At 44.5% G+C, this 18,596-nt stretch overlaps 1 protein-coding gene across 2 annotated transcripts in view; it reads right to left on the minus strand.

Moving 5' to 3' along the window:
• Positions 1-18,596, minus strand: part of atxn1a (ataxin 1a) — a 100,974-nt gene that overhangs the window by 25,966 nt on the left and 56,412 nt on the right. Inside the window, exons 3-4 of one of the 2 annotated variants that reach the window (XM_069680983.1) lie at positions 9,330-9,445; positions 3,598-3,696 (exon numbers count right to left, since the gene is read on the minus strand). The gene's annotated coding sequence lies outside the window, so the exon portion shown is untranslated. The remainder of the gene's footprint in view (positions 1-3,597; positions 3,697-9,329; positions 9,446-18,596) is intronic. The other variant, XM_069680982.1, reaches the window with a different exon arrangement.

The following is an 18,596-nucleotide window of genomic DNA, read 5'->3' on the forward strand; positions in this document are numbered from 1 at the left end:
TGTTAGTGCACAAAAGGGAGGGAGACAGAAGTGTGGGAGGGGAGACAGCTGAAGAGAGAAAAGGGAAAATGAAAGACAAAAAAGGAGGGTTGAGAGAAAAGGGACACATGAATGTGATTCAAAGTCCATTCATCATTTCTACCCACACAACTATCACCGCCTTTGTTCATCCTTCAACCTGAGCCTCTAACACGAAGAGAAGGAGAATGTCACTCACTTTAAATTAATTAAGGAGTTTTTGTTTGTATTTCTTTGTGAGGATACATCAGAAATTAAGTTTCAGCTTCAACTTGATATTTCAAAATGTGTTTTTGTGTTGGACAATCTGCTGCTTTTAGCAAGAGCCGCTTTCCCACTGGTCAAAAAGCCCGCTAACACCCGGCTTCTTTGCTTAGTGGGAAAGGCTACAATCTGCATTCAGACCCGGGTCAAGTGACTCTGCAGTACACCCGGGTAATTATCGCCTCGGCTCCGATCAGCATTAATGGGAACACAAAACCCGGGTCGACACGCTAAGCTCCGCCCCCTTTACGGCGCGATGCTACGACGCCACTGAAGTTCCGCCGTCGCGTAAACACAGAAGAACAACATACAAGGCTAAGTTTGCAAGATGCAGCAACACTGGCGAGAGAGCTTCTTCTGGTCAGAGGGGAAGTGACATCAGATGGTGACGCAGCAGAAAAGAAAGTACACTTCACTGGCAATGGGAAAAGAGACAATCTGCATTTATTAGCGCTAATTTTGTGCTTTTTTTTTGTGCTGTGCCACTGCATCCCGGATATAAAGGGTTGGAATTTCACAGTCTAGGTCAGGGTTTGATGTTCACTGGATTTGATCAGTCAAGTCTGGCTGCTGATTCATAACCACCACCAACACTGCATCCGTTAACAGCAAGCTAAGGCAAAGCGCATCAGCCAGAATCACTCCTGGGTTAGCCACCTCAGTAGCTCAGTATTAGTCTGAGCTCCTTTAATGTTAGTCAAAAACCGTCACACGCTTGACCTAGACAGTTCTTCTTCACAAGTGAAGGTAAAATAGGTCGTGAGATTGACGGGTTAGTGCAGCATCAGCAGAGATGTTGGCGTTGTACCGGACGGTCGTGGTGAAGAGGGAGCTGAGCCTGAAGGCCACCCTCTCCTATGGTCATGAGCTCTGGGTAGTGAACGAAAGAACGAGGTTGGGGATACAAGCAGCCAAAGGGTGTCTGGGCTCAGCCTTAGAGATAGAGCTCGGACATCCGGAAGGAGTAGAGCCGCTACTCCTCGTATCGAGGTGGTTCGGGCATCTGATGAGGATGCCTCCTGGGTGCCTCCCTTTGGGGGTTTTTTGGGCACGTCCACGTCCTGGGAGGAGACCCCGGGGCTGATCCAGAGCTCACTGGAGGGATTAAACGTCCTTACCTGGTTTGGGAACGCCTCGGGATCCCCAAAGAGAAGCTGTAAAACGTTTGCAAGGGAGATGGACATGTGGGCCACCTTGTTTAGCCTGCTGCCACCGCGACCCGGGCCCAGATCAGCGGACGAAAATGGATGGAGGGATATTTCAGGGGCAAAACCAGAGCATTTCTGGCAATTTCGGTTATACATGAAATGCAAATGCTTGATTGATTATCGCAGTAGTTGCTGATTAATTTACTGCGGATGGATTAAATGAGTAATCGTTTCAATTCTGCTTCATTCATCATAGGAGTGTCCTCAGGTCACATGAGTTAGAGGGCAGCAGGCCAGCACGCAACAACAAATGCGTTCAAAATTATACATTAAATTGCAGCCTTATTATTTTTGCAGCGCGCCCACACACTTCAAACACAGAGTGTCAGTTACTGAAAGTCAGGCAGTGAAATTCCTGCCTCACTATTCACATAAAAAGTCGGACAGAGGAGCAGACTGTGTGTGCTCTGAAGGTGAACCTCCCCGCTGTAATGGTCATATGCAGGCAGACTGGCACTAATTGGCATGAATGGGCACGGCAGCGGGCATTGTGTGGCTGAAGGAGAGGTGGGCGACTGCTCAGTGTGTGTCCTTGTCTGTGAATAATGTGTTCCACCTTTTCAGAGGCAAAACGGACCAAAATGTCAGACGGGCAGCAGCATTGGTTGAGCACGCAGATCATCAAAGGACGCTGCTCTGCACAACAACGCGTCCAACACTCCTGAGAGTCAACAGGACGCACACGGACGCTCGCAACGATCACAGCACACTCCACAGGTGTCTGCATGCTGCCCAGCAGCGCGTCTAATCCAGAGGCTGTTTGGCAAACGCAACAAAAGACCTGGATAAAAATACACAAACCCATATGTATGTCACTCAGCACAATCAAATGTATGTAATCATGCTGAATGGCCTACTGATTACTGTCAGAATCACAGAGGGGGAAGTGGCTGCAGTCAAATGGGCAATCTCTGCTGAGGGAAGCATGCATTGTGCGTGCTGCTGGCAGAGGGACGGTGTTTTATGTTGCAACAAGTCTGTGCAGGATGAGCAGAAAACTGGACCTTGTTCATAACCTCTCTTTATGTATGACTTAATATGTTTGCCATCATTCACTACGACACGGCGCAAACTGTTTGTTCTTCTTCAGGCTGCAGCAGCAACAGAGGAACACAGACTAATGACATGACGCAATTAAACCACACAGGATGTTTCATAAGTTTGAATGAGAGATGAATGCACACACAACACTTCACTTTACATGTGTGTTTACATGTGCACACACACACACGTTTCTTTTTTCTGTGTGTGCGTCTTACTTGTATTTAATAAGGAATTCTGTTATATCTTATTATTCCCTAACTATTATGATACTATTTTATATTATCCATCCATCCAGTATCTATACCGCTTATCCTGCTCAGGGTCACGATAGGGCTGGAGCCTATCCCAGCTGTCATTCAACGAGAGGCGGGGTTACACCCTGGACACCCTGGACACCCTGGACCCAATCACAGGGCTGACACACAGAGACAGACAACCTTTCACGCTCACATTCACAATTTTAGAGTCAACAATGAACCTAACGAGCATGTCTCTGGACTGTGGGAGGAAGCCGGAGTACCTGCAGGGAGCCCACGCATGCACGGGGAGAACATATAAACTCCACACAGAAAGGCCCGCTACATTTGAACCAGGATTCGAACCAGAGGCGACAGCGCTAACCACTGCACCACTGTGCAGCCCAGTGTATTATACTATTATAACAGCATTGAAATTTATATCATTTTTAATTTGGATAGGGAAAGGAAAAATATACAGCTACAGTTTGCCTATGCAATATCCATGTGCATATCTGCCACCATACATACTACTGATATCAGTATGTGTGTAACAACCCAACACTAAGTCAGGGATAACGTACAGTGAGCAGGCTGTTATCGCGGAATGGAACCCCGCCAGGATGAGCAGCACCTGACTGAGCCTGCTGACACTTTCTTCTCCATTCACCGTCTTTAAACACGGCCGTATCCCACACCATGTTCCCTTTAGTGTTAACTTCATGTGCAGGCTTCAGTTTTGTAGCTCTCTGTCAGTTTTTGCATCGTTTCACCTTAACTGCTGTCTCTCTGCTGTTTTCTTTTTTTTCCCTTGACGTCAAACTTACCGGACTTCTTTCGGCGGATTGATATGATTACAGTTAGTCCTCCGGATTGTGTGATTAGAGCCGCATCCCTAGCAACGGTCTGTTCTTCACAGCAACGGTCTGTTATTGAGAAATAACAGACCTCTGAATGCCGTGACTAACCAATCAGAATCAAGTATTTATCACAGCCGTGTAATAACTGGTTATATTGACCTGCCACTGCATTGGTTGGACTCTTATTCTAATATTTATATAATATATTTATGATTTGTATCTTCCAGTGTTAAGTTACACTCACACTGTCAGTGCTAGATGTGAGGAAAACTACATGTACAGGCTTCTATTGGCTTGTCTCACTATCGCAACCAGCCCCTCTCGTTCTTTCAGTATCTTTATTTGCAGCACTTTTCATGCACACACACACACACATATCGTACACACTAAAACGGATGAAAGGAAATTCCATCCTAGTGACATGCGCAGGGTGGGACTTTTTTCAAACTAAGGGAAGGCCGTGTATGTGTGTTTATGTGTGTGTTTGTGTTACCAAAAAACAACTTCCTTGTGTGCAAAAAATTCTTCTGCATGCATGCAGCTGTCTCATGGATTGAAAACAACATGTGTTAGGAGCCACGGCATTCACACACACACACACACACACACACACACGTAAAAAAAAACCCAACTCTTTTGACCCTACCAAGTTTCACTGCAGACGACCACTGACATTGTGCGTGTTTGTAGTCTGACAGTGGTTATGTAAGGACTCACAGTTGATGGTAGAACAAGAGAAGAAGAAAAGTGTAAGGAGGGGGGAGAGAAGGGGAGAAGGGGAAAAGGAGGAGAGGAAGAAAAAGGATGAAATGACAAGAAAATTAAGGAGGAGCAGGAAGAAGATGCAGAGAGACGGTGATGTCACCTTGTAGTGGCATTGAGGGGAGATGGAGAGAGAGAGAGAGAGAGAGAGAGAGAGAATAGAGTGAGGGGAACAATGAAAGAGAGACTTAAGAGATCTATTAGCTGATAGAAGTCATGCAGACAACCTCCCACTCCTAAGGCAATTGATTTGACGATATTGTGCAGAAGTCTGCGTGTTCGTGTGTGTGTGAGTGAGTGAGTGAGTGACAGTGAAACTCTGGCTTAGGGCCTCAGGGCGTAATGTAGTACTACTAGAAATCTCTCTTTTGAGACTGCACTTAGTCTTTCTCCTCTTGGTGTGTGTTTGAGTGAGAATGCGTTTGTGTGTGTGTGTGTGTGTGTGTGTGCGCGGGCGTGCACCTGATAGTGTCTATCTGAGAATGTGAGATCACAAGGGAGAGGATGAAAACAAAACTCAGCAGTTTGAAACTACAGCAGCATATAAATGCGAGCTTTAGTCACGGTTTAAAGTGTTAGCATGTAGCGTTTGTAGCTAAGTCCCCGGAGGACGGACAGAAGTCGACGCAGTGTCCTCCTAAGTGACAAAAAACAGTTTGTGTGTCTGCCTCTGTGCGAGTGTTTCGAGAGGACAGCATAAAGGAATGCCTCGGTTTAAGACTTGCCAAGAGCACTTTTCCCATACGCCGGGGAGCCAAGACTTCCCCAGCCGGCCAAGAATAGCACCGACTCTCTCTCTCTTTCACTCACACACACACGCACAAACACACGCACACACACACACACTCTTTACTCTTTGGATTCAACCAGAAAGAGGATGATAGTGTGAAGGAGGCGAGTACATCCTCACACACTTCAATCGGCACAGTTAAAGAGATGGAAAGCGATGAGAGGACGAAATGCATATCTGTATGGAGACCTTGTACGAGATGCTAATGCTAACATGCTAATAAAGCAAATCTAAATAGAGGAGACAGAAAGAGAAATAAAGTCTGACTTAGGGGTCAAATATGTGTTTTGGCAACTCTTTTTTGATCACAATGACGTTCCAATGAAATGAACTGAAATGACCTGAAAGGTGGAGTAAAGAGGAGAAGGAGGGGAAGCAAAGGAGAGAGAGAGAGAGAGAGAGCAGCGTACAACATACTGACAGAGATTCCAGCAGGGAAACCGCAGCACTCTCCAAACTGTCTGCTCCCTGTGGGGTAAATGACAGTGCTCTCTCTCTCTCTGTGTGTGGCTGTGTACGTACATGTGTGTATGCGTGTGTGCGCACTTGAAAAACCATGTCTGTTCAAAACAAGGAGCAGAGTGCACTCTCTCCTCCCAAAGCATGAAACAGAACAACAGGCAACACCGCGGTTTCTCCCCTTAAAAGCACAGAAATACTGTCTTTGTATTTGTACTTCCTGTGGTATTACAAAAGTTGTTTTTCACAACATACACTTTTTCTTATTTGCTGCTGTTAACACTGAAAACTTTCCACGCTTTGGGATCAATTAAAGTTTATCTCACCTTATTTCTTGCACTGATCATCACCTATATGCCCATCTAGCCAAATACTGACAAAAGGTCATTTTTTATGTATCATTAATGGTTTTTTAGAGTTTTTTTTCTAAAAAACTAAAAAAGTTGACAACTCAAATGAAACATTTTATCTCATTTTTACATCCCTCTGCCATGACTAGAAATTCTGTTACGGTCCAGAGCGCAGGACATACAGTATATCTGCTAGCTAACAGGTTTCAATCCCCCCACATGAGGAATCTGCCCTCCCACTATACTTTCTAAATACAGATTATCAATGTTTGTGTGTTTCAAATTTCATCCTGATTGCATTTTGCTGTGTTTGAAATGTGTCAGGGTCAGAGGGGTCAAGGTGGAAACACACCAGTGTTCATTTGGGCAGCTATTTTAGATTGAGTCATAGCCTTCAGATGCTTCTTAGTTTTAGTCACATTTTAGTCACAACGTTTTTACCTGTTTGCTTCAGGTAAAATGAACACTTTGAATTTCAGCAGATCATCCATACAGTAAAAGAACGACGAAGACGCAGCATCTTTTCATCCTCACTTCTCATTTAAACAGACTGACAGCCAATGATGTCTCGTTCACGAAAAAAAAAAGTTTTTATTATCAGCGATCTTTTTTCTTTTCTCGTCTTCGTCATGGAAAATTATCGATTTTTCTCACTGTAACACACTGTGGCGCTCTCGGCTGATTGAAAAACCAATCAATAGATCCTCTACAGTGTTTTGTGTTTCCTGGAAAGACATAAATGTGCAGAATCCAACTCTAGCTAGCTGTTTCAACTATAAACCTGTTTCACAGTTGGTTATAACTAAGAATGAGGTAGATACACTTATAACATCTGCATACCAAAGGAATAAACATAGTTCAACCTTAATATTTGCGACTAAATTGGTTTAAAAGTTAGTTTTAAGCTTGCAATGCTGGTTCGCACAGATTTTAAAGTCATAGCAGCGACCTTCTCCGTTGTCGGTCTCTGTGGTCGTTGCTCAGACCAATCAGAGCGGCCCCGTATAACTTTTTAATGTCTGCACTGTTGATGTCTGAACTGGGCAGTAATGAAATGTTTTTAATTAGTTTGTGATGCATATTATTAGCTCATAGCTGGACAGATCAGTGCTGCCCTGAGACTCAACCTGCCAATTAGCAACCTGACACTCTAGTAAATTCAGACTTTAATCTCCCCACTCTGCGTGCCGACTCCTGGTGGAGGTCTGTAAGTGTTTGTTATTAAAGTCACCCGTGTCCATTGTTTATTGCTCATGAAGGCAGTAAACAGACACGCAGGGGATCCCTCAGGGGAAGAGGCAAGTGGAAAATAACGCTCATCTCCAAACACGCAAGGCAATCCGGGGGAGAGGACTTGAAAAACTTTGCTTAAATGTTGGTTCACATTGATTTCCTTTGACTCACAGAAAAAAAAAGCCTTATAGTGAGCAGAGAGAGAATCTATCAACTTGAAGGCCGGAGTTCAAATCCCTGACCTCAAGCATTTACACTGCTGGAATGTCTGTGAGCAAGATAATCACCAGCAGCTCTTAAGGTGCTATTCTACAGCTGACCCTGCGATCTGACTTCTTCTCCGTGAAAGGGAGAAAGTGAAAAGAGAATTTCTCCTCTGGGAATCAATAATACCACGGAACGGGGCCCGGGTTGTGCTGCAAGTAACTCAGAGGAAAATCAAAGCGAGTTGTTGCTTGTGGTGTGCTAGCTATTTAAACAATGGCGGAGATTTATCAATGAATATGCATAAAAATTAGACACACAAATAAGGAAGAAATACAAACAAAGCGATACATTTCACGCCCCTCCCCCCTCCACAAGCATTATTTATGGGGTGTTTTCACACTCTCTGCACTGCCAATAAGGCTTCCATTCTCGTAGACAGGCCCCTCACAAACTGGTTCCTGAAGGTGTTATGTATGAAAATGTATTGCTGCTCCATCAAAGGGCTCATTCTCACAAACAAACACGCTGTCACTAGGCAGACTAGCTCTCTTATATCCCCCAAATACCTCTCTTCCAATCACATCAAAGGCAGGAAGCAAACTTAGTTAGCCAAGGCATGTTCACCGAATTCACACGGCAACCATTTTTCTCTTACACCATGGTCAGGGTGGGAAGCTAACACTTGTTTATGTAGCCATACTGCTTAAAGGTTGTCGTATAAATGCATCTGACAAATGTTTAATTTGCTTCTTAATTAATTATCAACTGAAAAGAGATTTAATTTTGAAAATCTGTCGGGACATCAGCACATATTTCAAGTCAAATAAGTTGTTAGCTATCATTAGACAACAGCTACTGCTAGCATACAACAACATCCTAGCTAACATTACGCTTGCTAAGAATGTACCCCTTTCCTACTGTATTGTGTAACACTATCAAACAGTAATACATCAGGACATATTTCAAGGTAAAAACAATATATCTTGTTAGCTATCGTTAGACAACAGCTAATGCTAGCATGCCACAACTTCCTAGCTAACATTACGCTTGCTAAGAATGTACGCCTTTCCTATTGTATCGTGTAACACTACCAAACCGTAGTACTAGCTTCCTGCCACTTCCTAGCTAACGGTAATATCATCTCGTCAGTGGCTAATTGCTAACATTAGCTGTTGTCTGAACTAGCTAACAGGTTATAAAACAAGTTGTTTTAATGACCAGATTTCCCTCCAAATGTTCACTCTCCATTGTCTTTTTGTTGTTCTATTTAGAGGTGATGAAATTATAAAGATTTGTCAGAAGCGCTACAGCAGCACAACGTAACAAAAGCATTGTAGCCACCCGACCTGAGCATGACATCAGCGGAAAATGGCCGCTGTGTGAATCTGGTCAATTGGCTACATTTCAGTAACCCTGTTTTGTCTTCATCCTTAATAAAGATATTTATAAAAGGAGTGGGTGAATGACCATATGGTGTAGTAAATTGTTTATATCTCATCATGACAGCGAATGAGGTTTAGCCATATGTTTACAATGTGCTCTGCACTCAACGCAGCAGAGAGGAAGACCTTGGTTCGTACATGGGATGAGCTGCCCCTTCAGTCAAATTAAAATCAAATGCACTTTATTAAACATGCGTCTGTGCTGTGACCAGGGTGACAGGTTCATCAGCAAAACACGGCCCTCGGTTGTGGAGAAACACAGCACTGGAAAGTCCTTGCTGTCAGAAATACTAACATCAAATGTAACATGACAGTCAGACTAGCAGCTTCGAGTTAGGAGCAGTGAACCATTGTACTCTAGCTTGTCAAACAGAACCCACTTCAAGCCACAGAAAACAAACTATTATTAACAAAGAAAAGGCAACAACATTTAGTTATATAAAAGGAGAGTCTCACCTCATTCAACACAGCTCCTCCAGACCCCCCTTGTTTGTCAGCAGGTGGTACAGCCCATGGAGAGGGTTCCAGACTATCCCAGAATGCAATGTGGTGACTCAGGGACTCTGCACTCTCTGTGGGATGAAAACAACAAACAGTGTACACTTAAATAGAGAACCAAAGTAGTAATAATGGCATTATTTTAAGGCAGGAAGTTCACCGTAAGCATCAGTGAGAATGCTTTTGGATACGGAACTGAGGAGGCATCAGAAGCTTCATTTAACACAGCAACATATGTGACTTTGATCTGCAGCTTAACACCAATAGGGGGTTCTCACATCCTGCTTCAAATGGAGTTGCAGCCGCATACAGGCAACATGCAAAACATTCATGTTTAACATCCAAGCAGCCTCACAGCACAACAAAAGACCTACAGGGACGGTTATTGATGATGCGATGATGGTGCGTGTGAGTTAATGAAGAAGAGAAAAATAGACTTTACTGCATATATGATTAAATATATTTATAAAGGATTGATGCATGTTCAAAGACAGTAAAGTACTTTTATATGCTATTTACCAGCAATTAAGGGGGGGGGGGGGGGGGGGTATTATGCTAATTTCAAGCTTCATATTTCACTCTGTGATACCTGTGGAGTAGCTTAGCATAATTTACAGTGCAAAAAACTCACACACAACTCAGTCAGCTCTGTCCCTTAAGAAACCCCGCCCCTACAAGCCCGCTTTCTTCTGATTGGCCAGCTCTCCGAAGCCTTTGTGACATCACAAAGTGCAGCGTGTAGAAAAAACTGTGTCAAACCTGGCGTTCACAGCAGCCTGCAGACTGAGCTGAAGCCTGGGGATATCTCCATCATACTTTTACCTACAGATTTGAACCTTCACCCACGTTTAGTCTGGACATCCAATATTGTAAAATTATATATATGTCTTAAAATGTCAAACAGAATAATACCACCTCTTTAATGTCACACATTAAAGAGTGAAAATCTACTGAAAGTCCAATTATGTCAAAGTGTATATATTTTCCTCACAGGCTTTTAAACATTTTTATCTGTTAAATGTTCTTGTTGGAGCCCTTTAAAGCTCCCTCTTGTCTGACATTTTCAACGTGCATCTTTTCCTTCCGTAGCTCTCATTTTGCCGCCGTCTGCAAAGTGTTTTATTGTTTTTAAAAACTGCAATGCAAGTGCAGGTCATCGTTATAAACACGACCTGTCGTATTCATCGGGGGGGAAAAACTAACTCGAGTGCATCTTTAAAAACATCAAATGTGCAACCAGCTGACTTAAGCAAACACCCACTCACACACACACACGCCGTCATGAGAGGCAAACTGGCTGATTGTCGACAGCGCGCGCACACACACTCTGTGGGACTAATTAGGCAGGTTGTGGTGGAATGATGGGGATGTTAGGAGAGACATGTTGCCTGCTGTTCGTCAGCTGCAGTGTGTGTGTGATTGTGTGCACACCTGTTTGTGTTTATGGCGATGTCAAACATCCTACTGACCCACTTCTTACATGTCTAAAGACAAGGACGGAGGTGGGTAGGTGGTGTGTGTTTGTGTGAGTGTCACTGTCTAGCTTAAGGAGACATAGAGAGGAATTACTGCAGTTGGTTATGCGTGTGTGTTATCGTTCTTTGCACACTTTCTTGGATTAAAAGCTACAGTGAAAACGAGATATATTAAGGTAGAGCGTGTCAGAGTTATAACAAGGGAAACAGAGGAATGTCTGGTATGGTAGACATGGGAAATCAGCAGGCTTACGCAGTGCGCTGTAGTATAATGTCAGGCTTAAAATAAGCATGTAAGCATTATACTGGCTGCACAGAATAAGCAGTGGGGTTTTTATGCAGCTAAAGCTGTTTGTAATGTGTGTATGTAAGGCAGAAACAGAGGAAGAATATGAATATGTGTGCTGAGGCCATGGATTAGCAGACACCAACTGGCAAACAAATCCATCATGTGGTTTTAAAAGGGCAAGAGAGACTAAGGTAAGAGAAGACGAGACGACAAACACTCACAAAAGTTTAAAGACGAAAGGAAAAGTAGGAGAGATCCAGAGGAGACAGGAAAGAAGACAGATGGAGAGAAAAGAGAGGACGCTGAGGTAAAGCAGACAGAGAGAGAGGGCTGTGAGAGGAAGGCAGAGAGAAAAGAGAGACAAAGAGAGAAACAGATGGTGGCAGAGAAGAGGCAGATAGAAACTCACAGGGAGGATAACACTGGCAGAGCCAGCCAGGCTCAGCGGGGAGTTTGGAAAGCTGAAAAATGTCAGTGGAAAAGAGAGAAGGAGGAGGAGCAGAGAGAGAGAGGGCTACATTCCTAAATGATACCAACTTTTAGGGAAAATATTATGACATCTGCTACATCTTTAAAAGATGTCAGGTCTAAATCCACCACCTGCCACGGCCCGGATCTGACACCAGAGCAAAATAAGGGGGAGCACATGTGCGAGATTAAGTCAAATAAAGGAACACACGGCGGTGCCAGGGGAGAGGGACCAGGTCTTATGTAATGTGGAGACAAGATCCTCCAGCTCTTTCAAAATAAAATGCGAAAACAAAAAGTGAGAGAATGTTGTAAAGATAACAGATCCTGTGCTTATATAAATGAAACACGAATGCTTTTCAGGCAGATTAGATACTTTTCTTTGCTTTACACCAACACCACCCCTTAGTGCACACTCTGTGTTTTACACACTAGCCGCTTTCCCACTGGTTAAAAAAACGGCCAGCACCCGGCGTTTTTGCTTAGTGGGAAAGGCTACAATCGGCATTCAGACCCGGGTCAAATGACTCTGCAGTAGACCCAATTAATTATCTTCTCGGCTCCGATCAGCATTGATGGGAACACAAAACCCGTGTTGACACGCTAAGCCCCGCCCCCTTTCCATCGCGATGCTATGCTCCGTCAGTAACTTCTGCGACTCCTTGTCATCTCAGCTACAATTTCCGCCCGTCTCCTTCCGAGCAGCGCTCGAACATCGTTCCAAATCTGTCGCGCCGAGTTTGATAAATAGACTATATGAGTAATAGATACAATAAAGACCTAACCACCGTGACGACTGCAGACACCTTGTCCCAATCCGTCACGTCCAATCCAGACTTCAGGCCGGCTAAATTAGTTCAGTGTAAACCACATTACAGCTGATTGAACTGCAGAGCACAGAGGAGCAGCCAGCACCTGTAATGAACTCGGCATGTTAGTGTGCCATTATTAGTCATTGTGCATGTCCAAATCTAGTGTTCTCTCTGTGCTGTACCCACACTACATTGCAGCACAATCACAGTAACATGGTGAAAAGTCAAAGAGGGTGGATGCTTATGCAAGGCACTGTTTGTGTGTTTGGGCATCCAGCTAAAAAGACAAGAGTCCTCCCCGTGTGTGAGTGTCTCTCTGTACTTGACTACATGTTTGCATGATTACACTACTTCTGTACTCGCTCTCCATCGCTGCATCTGTTTCTGAGTGCTCGCATTCTTCCCATTCTCTCGTTGCCAAATGTAGTCAAACAACATTGTCCACCCACAATCGCCATCGCCGCTGCCAGATCCTTTTGCCTACTGTAAAAGGTTTTTTTTAAATCTTTTTTATACAACGTCTACAGACCGTGCAACCACAAATGCCAGGTTCAAAGGCTAACATCAGCAAAAGATGCCCAACGATGCCTCTGAAAGTCGCAGTAAATACAGAGTTCAATGCCAAGCTTGCTGGATGAATGCGAGGTTGAAAGCTACAGTGGAGCTGATAGAAACAAACATTTGCAGATTGATTACTTTCAAAATAAAAGGCTTGGCGAATGAATTTACATGGAGATGTGTGGGAAACTTTCAAAGCAGTTTCTTTTTGCTTGTGTGGACCAGTTGCACGTCCTGTAGTACAAAGCTCATCATTTATCATGTATGACAGGACAGGACACACACACATAGACAGAATACCTCGGGGGCTGACGTAGTGTCTCACAGCTGTTTGGTTGGTCGGGGCAGAAGAATGCGGCAAGTCTTTTTGTGTGTGCGCGCCTGCAGGCCGAGGAGTGACTGACCATTACTGTAACGTAAGGGGAAATGCCTTCCTCAACCGCAACCGCATTTTTCCTAGACTACATATCTGCCATACCACAAGTGAGTAATCAGCCCTGTGAAGGTTCAAGGTGCTCAAAGCAGGGAGGAATGTTATCGTGGGTGCACACATGTCTGGAAAGACCAGTGTCCTTTTCTTATCATCATAATTTATCTGCCATTCCTCACTCGCTCGCTGTGTTACTGGAAGTGTGTACGTGGCAGATGTCAGCCTTCGCTGACCCGGACTGTTTCTAATATCCGATCATAAAAGATACTCTTGGAGAGAAGAAAGAAAGACCACAAGCCAGGGAGCAAATATAAACCATTCAGCGAAGGCAAACACAAAAGAAAAGCTCCACACTTCCAGGTTAACAGGAACGCTCTCTTTCTTTCTCCAACTCAGTCCAATCAAACGCGGTTTATAGCCTCCACAACCCTCCCAGCTAAAGCTCAAACGCATGACAATGGGGCATAATTGCAATCAAACTCCACCAACACAAGGAAGGTTGGTACCACCAGCTAGCTGGGAGTGACCTGCAACTCGGTGGGACTTTATGTAGTTTCACTGATGGAGGTAGTCTCTTCAATACACTATGTTAAATGAAAAATATAATTTAGGACATTTGCAAATTTGGTGCATGAATTAAAAAGTGCTGCTTGGTAACTGTGAAAGAATATGGATAGAAGTTGGAGCACTCCTGCTATCGGTGAAGGGGCTGATAGTGGACAAATCAGCTGTGATGTCACCCATTGGTTTCTGAAGAACACTTGAGTTTGCCGTCTTGGTCTTTGGAGACAAAGCAGCCATATTTCCGTTTTCCTGTTTGCGTCACCAGCTGTTCCCACCCTTACCCTAGCGTCACCAAACGCCGCTCCTGTCGCCTAGCAACAGGTAGCTAGCGGGCTAAGTAGCTAACATAACCAATGTCACGTAACTTAACCTATTATTTTAAAGATAATTTGTTTGGGCGTCAGTTTAGCTCAGCGGTTAAAATGGCGGCCATATACAGAGGCTACAGTCCTCGATGTGGCGGCCCCGGGTTCAACTCCCGCCCTCGGCCCTTTGCCGCGTGTCATCCCCACTCTCTTCCCCCTGTTTCCAACACTATCCACTGTCCTCTCAATAAAGGCATGAAAGGCCCCCCAAAAAAAAAGAATATTAAAGATAATTTGTTTCAAGGGCCCTTTTCGTTTTTATTTTGTATCGCTAGCTATTCAATTGAGTTGAAACCAAACACTTTAACATTTAAATATTTATTCCTCGGTCACCTGAGAGTCCGCCATCTCGTTTGAATTGGAGCGCAATGAGTCTCAAGATACGTTGGGCCGCGAAGGATGCACCCGATGGATTCTTTGCAGCCCGGGAAAAGGTGGACGCATTTGTTGGCTGCGACGCAATCGGCCTTCGAAGGATGCAGCCCCAGCTATCGTGCACTTGCTACACCATATTTTATTTACAGCAGCAAGTCACGACGTTTGGTTTTCAGAGTTTTGACTTGTTCGGAAAAGTATCCAACTCTGTGGGTGGGGTCAGTGTGGAGCTATGACTCCTCATTGCTCACAATCTATTAGAAGATAATAAGGAACAAGACATGTTGTAATATTTACTCAATGACCGAAACCTAGATTTGTCATCTCAAGGAGGCAGCTGTTGCTTTTAAGGTCTTTCAACCTCTGTTTTCACTTGTTCCACACATTCACAGACTCTGTCAACAACCCACGAGCACTCCCTCCTTCTCTATTCATGACAGCGTCTCCAGTGTCTCCTTTGGTATCATAAAGAAGGCCGGGTAGAGTGTCCTGTCTGAGCTTTACTTTGAGAGCTTACACAACTTCACTTGTGGGTGGAGCACACACACACGCACACACACACACACACGAACACAGAGAGAGGACATTCTTTCATTTGTCCCAAATAAAGACAATGGGGTACGACAAATCCAAGGCTCTGTGTGTGTGTGTGTTAGCTTCTGCGTTAAGAGGGCATGCTGAGAGAATAGGAAGCGTGCTTTCAGTGCCAACCCTCTCCTTGGCAGTCAAACAAGGACACTCACAAACACACACACACACACGCACACACACACACTCTGTGCTGAGCGTTTTTAATTGGCCACTGATTTGCCAGTTAGTGTTCTTGCCACTCTCTTCACCTCACTGTGCTGGCCTCCTGCCCTCGAGCCTGGCACAGACACAGCTGCACCCGGCGAATGTGTGCGCGAGCGTGCGCGCGTGTGTGTACATATAGGGAGGCGTCGCTTCACACTTCACGTTAGCTTGTGCGTAATCGAAGGAGGAGGAATTCTCTTGATTCGAAGCGCTTCTTTTACGGGGAATTCTTCGTCTTCGTTTCTTCCTCTTCGTGGATTCTTCGGCTGACACTGAGCATAACTCTTTTTTTCAGTGTTTACACAAAGCAAACATTTCCTACATGACTGTGCTGCGGGGAATTTTTGTTCAAAAGAGAAGAAATTAATAATAAAACATAAACAGCCAGACGCTCAGACAACCTTTCAGAGGTAATTACACTTTAAAAAACTTGCAGTGGACCGTCTGAGGAAGTCTGCGCAACAAGGTGTGTGTGCGCTCGTGTGATTTATGTAACCAATATCATAAACAGATTGCATCCTCTCCTGCAATATTGTGCAGGGCAATGACAATCACCACTCACTCCTCTCTCACTCTAGCACACAATTACTCAGACACACACACACACACACACACACATGAGCAACCCAAGGTCAAAACAAAGAGGATGAGTGTGTGTGTGTGTGTGATGACATCATTACTAGAGCAGAGCACTCTATAGCTGATTGATGGAGAGTGGGGCTGTTATGGTCGACTGCTGTGAGCTCATTGCCCGGCAACCAGACAATTGGACCTTGCCACTCTGCGTGTGTGTGCGTGCGTGTGTGTGTGTGTGTACTCATTCCTGCAGCTCTCAGGGTGGATGGTTCAGCCTGCAGAACACAGATACGTGTTGCATGCAAACATGTTTACATGAACTGTGGTACACATCCACATACTGTCCTGCTTTACAGATAATCCAACACATGGGGAGTTTGCACGCACGCACACACAGCAGACAGCCTGGTCCTCGTCTTGACTACTAAGTAGTAGAAGCTGCTGTTTAATCACAGCTTCTAATTCTGCAAAAACATTGACCAGTGTGATGTGTTGAACATCCATCCATCCATCCATCCATCCATCCAACTGCTTATCCTGTTCAGGGACGCGGGGGGCTGGAGCCTATCCAAGCTGTCATTGGGCGAGAGGCCGATACACATCACAGGGCTGACACATATAGACAGGCAACCTTTCACGCAACCTACAGGCAATTTTAGTGTCACCAATGAACAGGGGAGGAAGCCGGAGTACCCGAAGGGAACCCACGCATGCACGGGGAGAACATGCACACATAAAGGCCCACTTCGTCCGAACCGGTATCCAAAGCCAGGAACCTTCCAGCTGTGAGGCGACAGCACTGACCACTACACAACCATACAGATGTAAAATAGCTGTTTCACTCACTAAAGATTGCCAGCTTAGGATGTATCAGATTATATATGTGTCTGTAGTTTCACCAAGCAGGATCCAGGGTCGTGCTGCGCACCTTAAAGGAGCAGTTCGCCCCACTGACAGTCAAAGCTGGTGTTCTCTGTAATTGATGGAACAATAATATTTGAAATTGGCGCCATAGCTGTGGAGGAAGTTGCACAAACAGATCGTGGTTTCGCCCATTCTACATTCCTACAACACCCAGCGTGCATTGCGCCCCCTCCCTCTTAAAATACGATGAGAATTTTCCGGTGGATCGTCTAAAAAATCTTCAGGTCTGCAGTCTACATTTCAAACCTGACGATTTTGAACGAGACATGACTTCGGAGGCGGGCGTCCTAGATTGAGGAAGTGTAGTTTAGCGAGCTCCCTTGCCTCCACCAGATGACGCCTTTTACGTCGTCTGGTGGAGGTTTTCCAGGGCTCATTGGAGAAGCGGATAGCGTCCTCCAAAGGCACAGTTTGAATGTGCGTTTTTTCCTACCATAATGGCGTTAGCTCTCCATAATAACATGATAGGACCGAGGTTGAAGAAGTATTTCTTGTAGTTAATTTTGTAAAAATCACAGATATATTCCAGCAGTATTAAAAATGCTCCCTGTTCTCCGTGTGGCCTTACTGACTTCTTGTTCCATTGTTGTCTGTGCAGCGATGTTCTCCTGGCAGCCACTTTCAATGTATGATAAACTCATAAAAGACTTTCTCATCGATGTTTATTTCTTTGGTTTTTGGAGCTGTGGGTGCTGCTGGTCCATCAGTAGGAGTGGGTCAAGCTCTCGGTTCTGCTGTTCTGTAATATAACTTATAATCGGCGGTGGGAGTGTGGATCACTTTGGAACAAGCTGCAACTTTGTTTCACAAGTTTCTTTTTCCTTACCTTTATAATTCTTGTCTGCAGATCATCTCTGACACATTTCTTAGGATGAGTTCTGTAGTGCACGTTATTCTATCTTTTTAGGTAGTACAGCAACTTTGACTGACGTAAAGGTCCCGAGTGAGAGGCTGAACAGGCTATCAAGTAACCAATCCCACGCATACACACCGACATGCTTCTCAGGTGACCGCTCATTGAGAAGCAAACCGGGGAGACACAATACTATCATCACGTCACAATAAACAATCGCGGCTCGGCCTTCTTCTCTGATTACACCTGAGCCGCTGAACGCATCAGGCACTTTCACAGACTTTAAAATGAGTTGAATGAATTAAAAATGATTTTATTGTTAGTTATGCTGAGATGTAACAGATTTGTGTAGAGGTGTGATGCCTCAGGTAGTAAAGCTCAATGAATAAAACATTTACTGCCAAGGTTAGGGGGCTTTATTTGCATTGAGATCACATGTTGCAAGATAAAAAATATAGCAGGTAGTAGTGTTCAATCTTGTGCCGATTGTGGCCTAATTTATAGCCATGCGGCTGCAATGTTAGGCTGGATATCTCATAATGGAAGGTCAAAGGTTAATGCAGGAGTCATGGCTTCTTAAGGTGACTAACTCTCTCTTTCTTGGCCGTTTACACGGGTGCGTGAGCTTCAGTGTAACTCAGTAGTGTGGCGGTGGGTCGCATTAAATCAATGAGTATTTAATAACGTGGATGGTAACTTGCTTTCTGTCTGCACAGGAAGTGAGAATATCAAAAGGTAGTT

This window comes from Semicossyphus pulcher, unplaced genomic scaffold (genome assembly GCF_022749685.1).
Source record: "Semicossyphus pulcher isolate SPU_LCO1_2020_fin unplaced genomic scaffold, fSemPul1.0.p SCAF_5, whole genome shotgun sequence".
NCBI lineage: Eukaryota > Metazoa > Chordata > Actinopteri > Labriformes > Labridae > Semicossyphus > Semicossyphus pulcher.